Source organism: Amblyomma mixtum, chromosome 3, assembly GCF_055824585.1.
Source record: "Amblyomma mixtum isolate Tamu chromosome 3, ASM5582458v1, whole genome shotgun sequence".
In the NCBI taxonomy this organism is placed as follows: Eukaryota; Metazoa; Arthropoda; class Arachnida; order Ixodida; family Ixodidae; genus Amblyomma; species Amblyomma mixtum.
In genome coordinates, this window is record NC_143014.1 from 204,952,690 (window position 1) to 204,961,717 (window position 9,028).

The following is a 9,028-nucleotide window of genomic DNA, read 5'->3' on the forward strand; positions in this document are numbered from 1 at the left end:
CATGGCTTTAGTCCAATGCTACAAGCTCTGAAGAAACCATCTGCGCCGACAGTAAAAGTTAAAGAAATCCTTGCGGCTGGATTAGTTTAAACCCGTTCAAAAGCAGCGCGCTATATCGAATACGCTAACGATTCCTGAAACCACGGAGAAATTTCGAGAAATTTAGCTAATCATATTACCAGCTTTATTAATACTGGCCATTTCACCGATATATCCAAGTATCGACGATAAAGTATCGAGTATCAATATCGAAAATCACTTTCGTTTCTGTATCTTGCATCGGAATCGGAAATACAATTTTTGAGGAAATGGGATACCAGTATCGAAGATACTTTTTGAAGTATGGTGCCAGCCCTGGTAGTAACCCGGGAAACCACGAAACATTACTTAGACGTCCATGAGACATTTACACTGACTATTTTACACCTCCAGCAAACATTTTTGTCTTGTTTATCATGAATCCCATCATCATCATTACCAGCGTGACTACACCACCTGCAGGACAAAGGCTTCTCCCATATCTCTCCAATTAACCGCGTCTTACCTCCCCGCAAGACTAAAATTATTGTTCCTTCCGAGTTATTGCATATATTTTAGATATTAGAACTAGACGTATACCAGAAGTGTGCGAATTTCCAGCGCAGTGTAGATACAAGCAGTCTCCCTGGCCTAGACACTTATTCTATGAAATAAATGTGATTGAATCCACAAAGTACTAAAAGATGAAATCATTAATAATTTCCTAATCTCATGCAGTTGGGTATTATAACATTGGGGGTGCAAGATTCTTTCATACACGAATACTTCTGTCATATTTTCGGTTAATTTGAATTGCGGTTCGATTATAGAATCGCACGTATAGCCACGCTATCACGCCATTTTACAGCATAACATATTTCGGAGCACTGCAATTCAATAACACAAACACTTTACACATTTCTTCACTCACCCGATTCCAACAGGTCATCTTCACCTATATGCATATATACCTGACAGGAAGGGTGTCCTCTCGAGGGTTGGTAGAATCTTGCTCAGCAAAGTTACCGAAATGAATGCCGTGAATTTTATTTAATCTGAGTGTTAGAGAGTGGAGTAAGTTCATCTACAGTGCTCTGTTAGTTGAAAACCGCAGTTGTTGCCGAATCACCAAAATAAGCTCAGGCGCAGGCTGTCAGTTTGTGTGCATAGCCCCCTCCTCAATTCGTACGTCTACCTCCAGTGTATACATCCATGCGACGTACCTTGATTAATAGTCGTGCAAAAGTATGCCTAGCCTGAGCCCAACTGAAGAAATTTCAGCTCTGTCCAACAACCAAACGAAATTAATAAAATTTCTTGAATTGCTACTCCCAAGAGCTGTTTTTGTCCGGAACGTTGAGCAAGCCAATGAAAATATGTAGACGTATGTCAGCGGGGTCGAACCGATTTCGTTTAAAAGTCATTCCTGGCTAAGATTAGCATATTCGTCCTGAAAATATGATTGACTAAAGATGACTAGGTGTAAGCGGTCTCTCCTTGGAAGTCACTGAATACTATCTATGTGGTCTAAGACTGGTGTAGATACAACGTCACTAGTGTGTTTTTAGCTGTTCTCAAGAAAAGTTGGTAAGCTGGACGTCTAGAAGACTATACTTATGGATATGGACGTTTACACTCAATCTGGACATCGCTGGGGGGTCTGTGGTTTGCTGGGAACCTGGCTACCTGATATCAGCAGGGGCTCGTTTTTCGGACGTCGCTTGTTTCTGGTGTTGTGACTGTACTTCGGACCACGTGGGCCCGATCAAGCAGCTACCGTGAACAATCACCAAGGTCGACAACCTCGCGACGACCATGGGAAGTGGGATGCTTGGAATGCCCCTCCGAGCCTCAGCGGATTAGTGTAGCAAGAATGCCAGGGGCCATTGTCAGCAATAACCCCAGCGAAATTCCTTGAGCGGAGGTATTGTCCGGGCGACCACAGAGGAGGCTACGGGCCGGCGCCGGTCACGCTGGCGGATAATTGAAGAATTCTGTGGCCCCGACTCGCGTTCTGGGAAATCGGCGGGGAAGCAAGTTTATTCACCTGCTGGAGGACTTCGGGAGATTCCTTTCCCGCAGGGCTGGATGAGGCGGCAACTCCCCCTCTCATCGACCCAGCTGCGAGAGAGAGTGGAAAAGCTCGCACCTGCCCAGCCGTGGGCGGTAACAAGAACGTCCCCTTCGGTCCATCGGATTGGACAGTGCTCGTCGACCATTATTCCCCAGCCAGGGATCTGGGGAAACCGAACGATATTTAACTCGGCCGTGAGTGTGGCCGAGAGAGGCCTGCTATCTCCAGTCGACTACGGTTGACGAAGACGTTCCCCTTCCACTGAGAGCCATTCTCAGTCCCGCTCTATGTAAATAATGTAAATATGTGAATACAGTTTTTTTTTCCTTCACTTCCCCTACTCCCCGTCTCCGGCCCACGTTCCTTCCTCCTTCGGCACTGCGGCGGTACTCCTGGACCCGATGCCTGGTGGGACACGCTACTAGCACGGCAAAATATATCAACTGGTTGGCAGCGGCGGGATCTTCCACGCTTGGTCCTGGCTTCAGCAGTGGTGAGCGCTTGACTTTCTTTAAGAATCTGCCAGGCTTGATAACTCTGGAAATTTATCACTACCTGTAGATTGTTTTTCTGCACGTGCTCGCTTAAGCATTTCACGTAGCAGCTTATTTTATGAAAGTCCTCGTTCGGAAGTTGCCATGGATTTGAGCAAGCTAAAGAAGCCAGAGTTGATGTTGCTGTGTGAAAAGCTGGGTATTGAGGCCAGGAAAAGTCACAGAAAGCCGCAGCTGATTGAGGCTATTAAGGAATGTGGTGCTAAGGAGGAGGGTGACAAAATTTGGGAGACCTGGGAAGTCATTCAGGAGGGAATCAGGAACGCTAAGGAGGAGGCCGACAGGGTTGAAAAGGAACGCAAGGAGGAGGCCGACAGGATTGAAAAAGAACGCCTTTACCGCAAGGAAGCCGCTAAGAAGGAGGCTGACAGGATTGAAAAAGAACGCTTTTACCGCAAGGAAGCCGCTAAAAAGGAGGCCGACAGGGTTGAAAAAGAATGGCAGGAGCAATGCCGTAAGAGACTCGCTGAGCTCGAGGAACTACGAAAACGAGAACAGCAGGAGCTCATACGTACTACTCAGTTTCTCAGACAGCGAAGGGCCCGAGATCGGTTGCGGACTTTTCAGAGAGGCGAGAGCTTCAGAACGTTCCTCGCGAATTTTGAACAGGTATGTGCGGAGGAGGAACTAGATCAGGGCGAATGGTCAATGATGTTGCTGGCCATCCTTCCTTGCGATGTCAGCGCCGTATTAGCGCGACTGTCCGATGAGGATGCCAGAAACTACGACAAAGCCAAAAGTGCCCTCTTCCGATACTTCGGAATTCGCGTACAGACCGAGTCTAAAAGCCGAAGTAATAACAGCGGGCCGCGCTCCCGTCAGTGCGTCAGTGACCAGCCAAAGAGCCTCGCTTGGTCAGCTACGCACAATGTAGTTGCTCAGAAGAACAGTGGCAGTCGGGAAGTTGACGCGATAATCTACGGCACAGAGCGTCGTTGTCAGTCACCTCACAGCGACTGTGGAACTCCAAGCCAGAGCGCGGCATTAGCTGAAAAGCGCGATGCCGAGCAGATTGTCCTTGCAACCCAGAAAGGCGTAGGCGCAGCGCAAAAATGTCGTCCTCCAGAAAGCAGTCGCGCGCTGAACGCGACAGATGAAAGTTCTACTGTAAGCGAGGAATGCGCCTCATCGCTGCTTGGAAACAAAGATCAGTTCAGCGATAAGGGAACGACAGCCGCTCGCGACCGAACACCCGAAAACGAGTTATGCGTCAATGAAAACTGCGTGTCTTTGCCAATTGCCTGCGTCGCGATCGAGAGCCCGCTCGAGGTGCGTCTGACCGAGGCAGCCGTCTCCCAAAACCTGCCTAAGCAGCATCCCTCGATGTTCTCAAATCGCTTGGATATGCTGCCTAAAGAAAAAGGCCTTTGTTTTGGAGATGATGCTGCGCAGGTCCTTACCATTTCGAAGGCTCGTGAGGTCGCGGCGCCAGCAGAGCACGTGGTTGAAGAGGGCAAACCTCAACCTGTAAGCTCGAAGCCTGTAAATTCTCACGGTGATGAGCTAGAGCAGGCTTTGTCGCAAACAGACGATGAGACGAACGCCGGCGACTTAACCCGTGACGGCTCCGAGTTACCAAATGACGAGCCAGCCCAGGACTTACTCACTACTAGCACAGGGGTAAAGAGTACCGACAGTAGTGCAGGCTATAGTGAGTCTTCCGAAGCAGGCGCAAGTGATGAGCTGGGGCTAGGTGAGGAACTGAAAAAGAATCTAGCATTGCCCCACTCAGATGGCTTTCTCGAACTCCTTCGTGTGGACAGGGAAACGTTCGCCGCTGAGCAAGAGAAAGACCAAACCGTACAAAATTTGAGTCACCAAAGTGACATAGGTGTGTCACGGAAGAACATACCTTTCCAGCTCCGTTCTGGCCTGCTGTACCGCCAGTATAAGGATAGGAAAGGTATCCAACACGACCAACTTACTGCCCGCGTCGCGATCGAGAGCCCGCTCGAGCTGCGTCTGACCAAGGCAGCCGTCTCCCAAAACCTGCCTTTGCAGTATCCCTCGATTTTCTCAAATCGCTTGGATATGCTGCCCAAAGAAAAAGGCCTTTGTTTTGGAGATAATGCTGCGCAGGTCCTTACCATTTCGAAGGCTCCAGGATTCGCAGCGCCAGCAGAGCACGCGGGTGAAGAGGGCAAACGTGGCCCTGTAAGCCTTATAAACTCTCACGGTAGTGAGCCAGAGCAGGCTGGATCACAAATTGTAAATGAGGCGAACGCCGACGACTTAACCTGTGACGGTTCCGCGATGGCTAGTGACGCGCCCCGCAAACCAACAGCGAGGGTTTCCACGGAGCGGCAGCGTAAAGAGGTGGCCAAACGGGAAGAGTTAATTAAGGGGAAAGTGCGGCTCTTGTTGACTGCTCGACTGAAATCCGAACCGCGTAGCCGCCCCAATTTGGCACCTCGGTGCTCAAGAGTTAGCACCCGCCCCGTGGGAACACAAGCCAAGAGAACGCCACGCGCGAACCCAATCCGAGAGAGACGGATACGCTGGCACGGCATTCGCACTCGTTCGTTCCCTTCTCGCATTCTGCTTTCTGAGCGTCAGCCAAACTTCAGAACCGCGAGACTTGGACGAGGAACAGTTAAGGGTCCCAAGCTGAAATTCCTAGCCTTGTGTCCTGTTGCACCTGCTAGAGCAGCTATCGGACCGCGGCCGCGCAGGGGGCGGCTGAAAAATAGGAACCAGTAAATTCCTTGAGTCGCAACGCTGTTTGTAGACGGATTCGAGGAATAATCCCGTCTTGAGTTGAATGCTTGTTTCTTTTGTTCATTTAACTCTCCTGTACAGAAATGCAAGCTGAAATTCCTAGCATTATGTAATGTCTCATCTGCTAAAGCAGCTGTCGGACCACGGCCGCGCAAGGGGCGGATATGACGCATAATCTCATATTGAGTTTAATGCTTGTTTTTTGTCTTTTGTTCATTACACTCTCCTATGCGAAATGAGAGCGAAATTTTGGAGATTGGCATTGCCGGACTCAGTTTACATGCGTTGCAGTAAAGTGCGAGGTAATGGAAACGCTGATGGCCTCAGCCGAAGCTTTCCCGTGTAATGCCCTTTCATGACTCCCCAGACGTTATTCCGCTATGCAAATTTGTATTGTTCTTTTGCTTTAGCGAGAATCATTTTTGTCTGTTTGTATGTGTGTTCAGCAGCTCCACCTTCCCTTTGTGCTCTCACGGGCGGTGCTTTCTGTGACATAAACCGTGCTACGGCACCCCCCCCAAAATTTTAGGAAATTTTTCCCTTTTGGCTAAACAAGCTCTGTGTATTCTGGTTTGGTCAAACTTGGAAACTTTCGGAGGAGGACGTAAATTTCACGCGACAGCTCATTTTCTCTAAACAGACTTTGTCGACCGAAAACAGCTTGGCAGTTCTTAAAGTCGGTTTGGCGCTTTCTGCTTGTTGGGCTGTGTACCTTGCTGGTTGAGACCGTTACAGTTGTCAACGAAGCAAGAAGAACCTTTGGGCCCAGCTGTGACCAAAAGCCGAACGGACACAACTCCAGGTCTCTGCGCGCAGCAGCGTTGGCTGCAACCACTACGAGACCTCTTCGGGCGGCGGACGTGCTGTTGTGACTGTACTTCGGACCACGTGGGCCCGATCAAGCAGCTACCGTGAACAATCACCAAGGTCGACAACCTCGCGACGACCATGGGAAGTGGGATGCTTGGAATGCCCCTCCGAGCCTCAGCGGATTAGTGTAGCAAGAATGCCAGGGGCCATTGTCAGCAATAACCCCAGCGAAATTCCTTGAGCGGAGGTATTGTCCGGGCGACCACAGAGGAGGCTACGGGCCGGCGCCGGTCACGCTGGCGGATAATTGAAGAATTCTGTGGCCCCGACTCGCGTTCTGGGAAATCGGCGGGGAAGCAAGTTTATTCACCTGCTGGAGGACTTCGGGAGATTCCTTTCCCGCAGGGCTGGATGAGGCGGCAACTCCCCCTCTCATCGACCCAGCTGCGAGAGAGAGTGGAAAAGCTCGCACCTGCCCAGCCGTGGGCGGTAACAAGAACGTCCCCTTCGGTCCATCGGATTGGACAGTGCTCGTCGACCATTATTCCCCAGCCAGGGATCTGGGGAAACCGAACGATATTTAACTCGGCCGTGAGTGTGGCCGAGAGAAGCCTGCTAGCTCCAGTCGACTACGGTTGACGAAGACGTTCCCCTTCCACTGAGAGCCATTCTCAGTCCAGCTCTTGTAAATAATGTAATTAATCCTGTAACCATGTAAATACAGTTTTCCTTCACTTCCCCTACTCCCCGTCTCCGGCCCACGTTTCCTTCCTCCTTCGGCACAGCGGCGGTGCTCTTGGACTCGATGCCTGGTGGGACACGCTTCTAGCGTCGACAAATATATCACTGGTCACGTGACAGCAGAGGTGATGTAGTGCTACGTCATGGCTGCGTTAAGTCGTCGCCGTCTCTGCGGGCTTTAGTTCGCATTTATTTTCCATTCCTTCTTTCCGGTAGCAGGGTGCGTCGGGCCGAGTGTGAGGCTCGATCAGCGGTGGAGAATGCCTGCCCGGCGCCTCAGGGCATGTTTCAACGCGATGGCGCTAAGGCTGCCGTGCTGCGAAAAATCCGGCGTCGTCGTAGGCGGCGGCGTTATGATACGAAAAAGCAGGTGGCCCAGATGTCACCTAGGTCACGTGATCTTGTGACGTCATTCCAACTTGTCCACCTGGTTGTGAGCAAACTGACCACCACGCCAGGCGGAAGCGAGAGGTTGCTCGGGGAAAGCAACCTGGGTGGCACAAGCCCCACCGGTATCTCTGTTTGAAACAGCCGCCCCGTCGCGGCACTGGTGCACCACTGCGCCAGGGTAGGTATGAGAACTCTCACCGATCTAGTAATGCGAAGTACAGAATGACCAATTCGGCATGTATGGGCACTGACCCATCAACACTATCAGCGTCATACTCTTAAGGCGAAGCTGAAGTGTCCCCTCCAGTTCTTTAGGGAGAGGTTTTCCTATGACTTCCAAGTTCCACCCCAACTGCTCTCCGCGCATTCTTGGCTGGGCACAAGGGTGGTGACAAAAGAAGGCTTCTCGCGCGCGCGTTTGTTTTGCTGTCATTTGCATTTCTTTTTTTCTTGCAGGAGGACCAACTGTCCTTTACCGTTCCCCATTATGCGTGGAAGCGGCACACCGCTTGCATCACGCGCTGAATACAAGAAATTTACAAACAGAAATAATCACAAGTGTATTGGAGCTCGTAGGTACTGCGAACGTATGTCGAACGTATAAGTTAGCCTGGGCCTTAGGGTATCTCTCTACACGTTCCCTGAGGAGGCGCGTTGTATGCCTGTCCCGTGGAATAGATGTTTGCGGCACGCGGGAGATAGTGATTTTTTAAGGCTTGACTGGCGTGGACGGAAGTTGTAGACATAGACTGTCCGGAAAAGTGTCCGCTTGAAATGTTAATCATAAAAGAGGAAAAGAATGAAAAAATAAAATTACGGTTCGATTGCACAGTTTTTTTTTTTCACAGTTGCACAATGCACAGTTCTTAAGTATCCTCGAGATGTGTACTAAGGCCTACATGAGTAATTATGAGCATGTTAATTACAAATGTCGCAATAACGCGAGCACCAAATTTCCTCCGTTTCCGGTAAATTTCCTCCATGCTTCGCGTGCAGTCGTAGCGGCATAATGCGGCGCCCTCTCAAAACCCTCCTCGCAATGTACGGCGCTGGCCAAGCAGATGGCGCAGGTGGCGGACCGCGCACAGCTTTCGCATTTCCGCACGTAAGGAGACTGAAGTGCACCTCATGTTCTTCGTGCAGATCCTCGCGGCTGTTGGTGTTTCGCTTTTTTGCGACTTCGACTCAAGAGCGCCTGCGCAACCATCAAGCTTGCGGCACGTGGATGGGACCATCAGCTTCGCTACGGACTGCCATGTCACCCTTGTTGGTGATATACCTGGCGTGCTCCCCTGGGCACCTGACGGCTTCCCACGTTCCTGTCTACACCGTCCAATCACCATCGGCCCTTGGTCTACGTCAGCTCTTCCTCGGACTATAAATCGGACCGCACCGGCGTACCGCTTCAGTGGGCAGGACGGCAGCAGCCTTTACAAGATGCCTAATCGTTGCATGTTCTTCGTGCAGGTATGTTACCTAAAGAACGCTCACTGCGTTCGATCTGATGATCGTTGTTTGCTGCTGTTTTCCTGCCCACACAGTTTTGTTACCTTCTGTTCAAATGCTGTATTTTGCTTTTCTCGCCTTCTACAAAGCGGGGACGTTGAACCCAGGCCCCCCTAAAAGATCAGTCTCAGCTAACTCGTCTAAACATCATAGTGGGAAGCGGGCAACGCGTTCCAATACTGACTTGTCCTCCACTCCGGGGGTCGCAGACGTGCTT